Source organism: Watersipora subatra, chromosome 5, assembly GCF_963576615.1.
Source record: "Watersipora subatra chromosome 5, tzWatSuba1.1, whole genome shotgun sequence".
Classification (NCBI taxonomy): domain Eukaryota; kingdom Metazoa; phylum Bryozoa; class Gymnolaemata; order Cheilostomatida; family Watersiporidae; genus Watersipora; species Watersipora subatra.
In genome coordinates, this window is record NC_088712.1 from 7,462,839 (window position 1) to 7,468,083 (window position 5,245).

Here is a 5,245-nt window from a genome sequence, read left to right on the forward strand (position 1 = left end):
ATGTGGATAAGTGAATGATTGCGCAGGATTTTACAGTACACTTTTAAATTATTGCAGGTATAGTATAACAATCACTCACAATTGTATAACTATTTAGTTCCTAATTACAAAAAAACATGTGTTAAAAATTTAATCCATTATATACATTTTCTGCTCAAGATCAGAACTGGCTGTTTGCATATGCAATACTGTTGATTTACAAAACTTTTTTTTAACACCCTCATGTTCAAACACCGTCTCACATTAATAACTATTGTAACCGATAATTGCCTTGATGTTCACCCAACATCATTCTGACTCTTTAAGTGTACAAATAGAGGCACTCATTGATCTTATCAAGCATACATAGTGACATTAGTTATACATTTGTTTTCAGCTTTTTGTCTAAAACTTGCTGTGCAAGTTGATATGCTTGATGATTTTATGTGTATACTTCATTAATAACAAAAAATGCCACGATCTTTATCTAGTTTCAACTTCAGTTCTGCCTACCTTAACATGTTTACCAAGTTTTTAATCCCAACTTAGTCTAAGATTTATTACATAAACCTTGTTTTTAACAGAATACTTTTCATCGTTGCTTCAAATCACATGTAGCATCTTTTGATCAGCCAGTTTTCCGACTTATGCAAGCAAGATTCTTGTGCCAAATAATGATACATTAACAGCTAAATTCATAATGGAAACAATTTATGTAAAGTGCCAAACAGTTAACTCACATTCTGGCTCATGTGTTAATGTTGCTGAATCTTCATTATAACCTACTTGCACCTTTGTTGGGTCATTGTGTGTCTAGTCTATGGAGGGAATATAGGGCATCATGGTAGCTTGTTTGAGCTGGATTGAGCCAATGGTTTGAGTTTCGGCTTTGTGTGGCTCAAACTTAACATCTCTTGCTTCATAAACAGTCTACGTTATGATCTAGACTGGTGTAGTTTGGTCTGAACATCTCACATCTTGGGTTTTCATCTCTTATAGCAAATGCTACCCTGCCTTGTATTTGTCAGCCAAGGCCATGCTTTTACATACAACTTCACACTCCTTGTCCATTGCTAAGATGCCTTTTCATAGAACCGTCTTTCTGGCTCAAAAGATTCAAGCTGGTTAAGCATCTTTTCAAAAAAAACCATTTAGCTACCATTGTTCGTGAGAGTCCCTATCATCGGGGTAAGAAAGCAGTCTATTGTAAAGTGAATCATAAAATGTATGACCAATAGTAACACAAATATAAATAAATTTCAACAAAATGGCTGTGGACTTTAGTGCTCCTTCAATGATAATGTATATTTCTGTCTCAGTAAAATATGTTGATGCTTGTCAATTGATCACCAAATTTTGTCGTAAAATTGTTCATGGTATCAGCAGTTCAGTTCCACTTGCAACTGTCTATGTAACTACTTTAGTTGCTCAAATAATTTGTACAGTTTGATCAAAACTTTGCACGAATTAAGCATTATTTCCAAATAGATGAAAAACTCCATTTTAATGTTATTTTCAATATTTTACCAGCTGTTTTATGTCATGAATATTATTTTAAGCTTTATACTTTAGTAGAAAAACTCATTTATTGGGAATTAAGAAAGTTTCAACAACAATTAGATTTCTCATTTTGTGTAGTCAGGGATTAAAAAATCATTGCCATAAACAAAATTACATGTTTTGGTAAAAATGGCATTTACCAACACCTGTTCCATTTTTTCTTTGCATAATATGAAGTTCATTCATAGATTTGTAGCTAAACTATCACCTTTATCTAGGAGAAAACCTAAATTTCTTAGCAGTTTATGCTTTTGAAAAACTTTTTTCGGAAAACGCACTTGACAAACCCTTGTATTAACAAAATGCCAAAAAGGTATGATTTAATGATCCTTGTAAATATTTTTGCTACACCAAATTTGCAAAGTCTTACTCATTCACCCTAGCAACAATATACCAAGCAGTTTTACGGAAACTTTGGGTAATGATGCATGTTTGCCTTTAAGTTATTGTGTGTTGGAAAGAACATTAAAAATCTAATTTGGTCCAAAAGTATGCTTTGTCAAGTATTACAACCAGTTTGCTTGCCGCCTCATTAGTGACTAATGTTTTTCTAAGCATCTAACGCGCATGATTGATTGAGGGCGCAGCTTATTAATGTGACATCCCTGTGTCAGGGGATTATAATATGATCACTAATCCTGATAACCTAGTTATTGTTTCAGAGCAATACGCCCAAAATTTGATTGGCTGTTTTGGCTGTTATATAACCAAAGTTTCCAAAGATTCCGACTCAGAATAAAATTCACCTGAAGCTGGAACGGTAATTTGCTCTTTCACTCGCTTCAACGAAACTTTCCATATCTGCTTTGTGAGTACTTCTATAGCTCTGCTGTTAGAATTTTGTAATAATTATTCTATATAAGCAACAAGTATGGTCGCTTATCAATCAAGCTTTCAAGTGAGCTTTTTTTATTGCTTCTCTCTCTGTAAAGTATTAAAATAATGTGGCGTCTATTAAAGTTGCTTGAAGCATAGCTCTGAAAAATTTTAGTACTAAAACAATTTTACTGCTAAGCAGTTGGCTACAATGAAAACAACCTTAATTTATATTATGGTATGAAGTTTGAAGTGTTATATTAATTTAATTGCACAAAGTTCTTCTCTCAACACATTCCATCAGTGCTGGTTTTTTCAAGGTTTTGAAAGTTGTTAGTTATCCAGAGCCTTTGCTAAAAATGATTCAGCTACAGTGTTTTGGCAATTTTTCACAGCTAACTTATTTTTGCTCTCAATTGACATGAAAAAGCATAAAATTGTTCTCTTATAATTATTTAGCAAGTGATTAGCCTATTTTTTCAATCTACAAAAATTGTCATTTCTTTGGCTAATTATCTCTCACTTACTCCTAATTTTTTTTTAACGAATAATTTGTTATGCAACTATAGTAAGCATTGATTAAATAAAAACACAAAATTCATCATACTCAAACTTATTTTGCAGAGCCATGAAGGATGAAAAGGTCAAAACCATCAAAGTTCTTTTTCAATATATCCAACTTAAATCAGCAAACTATTAAATATTTGCAAGGTAAAGGAAAATGTTTCAATAAAAATCTGAAAGAGCATTAACTTTTTTATATTCGTAACCATTTCAATTTAGTCACGCTTTTAACAAGAAAGTGTGAAACTTTTATTGGTAAACTAATCGTTTTAGCTAAAGCAGAGCAACCAGTTATGCAAGTACTAATAATTTTTAGTGTTTTTTATTTCCGAAATACAAGTACTAAAAGAACTTCAAAACAAGCATATTCTTTGGAAAAAATCACCCTTTTACAAAATCGTTGAAAACTTTGATTGACCATTAGTTATCCTTTCATGATGTTGTATTTTTGGTTGATAACTGCAGAAATGGTTGATAATTTTTTTATTTCTAATATTATACATCATGACTATGATATAAATTATCTATAGCGTTCTTATTCAGTTTTATATACATTGTATTTTTTTGGTTTTCGCACACTACAGTAGATTAAACTTTGTTCTTCCTGCACAATTTGCACACTTCAAAAGCAGCCGAAGTTTATTTATTTAGTATGGCAGATATTAAAAAATTAACATCTTAAAATGAAACTTAAAATTTTAATAAAACAAATGTATTGCAATATTCATTGCTACGTTTTTAAAACTATTTTCTTTTATGTTGCAGACTCAAACAATATACAGCCTCAAGTGCATGATGGAAAAAACTACCTACAAAGTTGTTGTTGGTATTCTGCTGATAAGTGCTTGTAAGTCAGCTAAATATTTCAGAGTGTGACAACTACATGTATTATTTGTTTTTAAACTTTATATAAAAATTGATAATATTAGCAAGAAAACATCCTAACTGATATAACAAAAAAATAATGGCTTCATTTACTCAACATTTTTTGCAGGAATTGTGCATTATTTTGCTAATATTTGTTTAGTTTAAGACAATAACACAAATGGTGGCTTATACCACTTTTCATGTATTCAATTACAGCAAACTTCCAACAATTTGTGTTAGAAAGACGGTCAAACACAATAATACAATAAGTCAAATAGTACTTTAAACTGACTTTGGAAGTTTGATTGATGTGATAGTGATATGTAGTCACTGATATAAACAAAAAAATTATCAACATTGGAGAAAAACATTAAAAATATTATTTGTAAAAACTGTTTATTTATTATCAATTTTATTTGCCATCTTAAGTTGTATATTATTACAGGTGCCAACTTCGAAACATCAGCACAAAGCTGTACTCGATGTACAGTATACAAATTCGATGAATCGGCATGTGTACCCTGCTCAGAGCTATGTGAGAACTCTTTAGGGTGCTCGCGTACGGCGTGTAATGGAGCTTTGGATAGCTGTAGGTGTATGGACTGCGACAATGGTTCCACTCCTTGCAAAGAGTACTGTCAGAGCATCGGCTGTGTGTCTGGAATTTACTACGCTATGGTAGATGAGTGTGACTGTAGGAAATGCAAATATAATATTTAGACCACATTCTATGCTGTTTGTATTTGAATGACTGTTTCACGCTTGCGTGCATCTATTTTACTTCAAAATTCAAAATGATAAAAAGCAGTAGTTAAAACAGTAATTTACCCTCAATATTTCAAGCAATTTAATCTAGAACTGTTTTTTCATTGTACAATTTTTTGCTCTTGTAACAATACAGCAATTTAAACAACAATGCATGGCATGTTCTACAGAAAGAAAAGATTTACTTGCTACTTGTATGTTGGTTTCCCTTGATAACTACCGATTTTTAGGGACCTCTATTTTAAACACGCTGCAGGCTTTTTGTATATGCATCAATGCATTATTAAAGATATACCCTTTCTAAAAATTAATTTCATTTATTCTCTGTTTTTATCTGCAAAGATTCTAAAAAAGGTCTGCTGTTCATTGCTCTCTTTTTGCAAAGACTTGTTGCATGACTGCACAATGTTGTGCTGACAAAAATAAGAACAAACACCAGCTGGAAAAAACTAGTCGTTTAATACATGTAGGTAAACAAACATGCCAACATGTGTACACGCACACACACATGCACACTCCCACGCACACGCACACTCCCACTCCCACGCGCACACACACGCGGTCTTGTAAACGCATGCAATTGGGGACGCGATATTTTTACCATCACTTTGAGGACATTTTTCATCTATCATTAAGAGCTTTAAAAAATAACATATTAAAACAGTTTTTGTTGGGTTTACAAATGCACTGATTT

General features: G+C 32.1%; 1 long non-coding RNA gene across 1 annotated transcript; it reads left to right on the forward strand.

The window, feature by feature from the left end:
* Positions 1-2,299: 2,299 nt before the first annotated feature.
* LOC137396967 (uncharacterized) lies at positions 2,300-4,776 on the forward strand. Its single transcript, XR_010978682.1, has 3 exons — positions 2,300-2,347; positions 3,685-3,766; positions 4,232-4,776. It is a non-coding gene; the product is annotated as an uncharacterized lncRNA (long non-coding RNA).
* Positions 4,777-5,245: the final 469 nt, after the last annotated feature.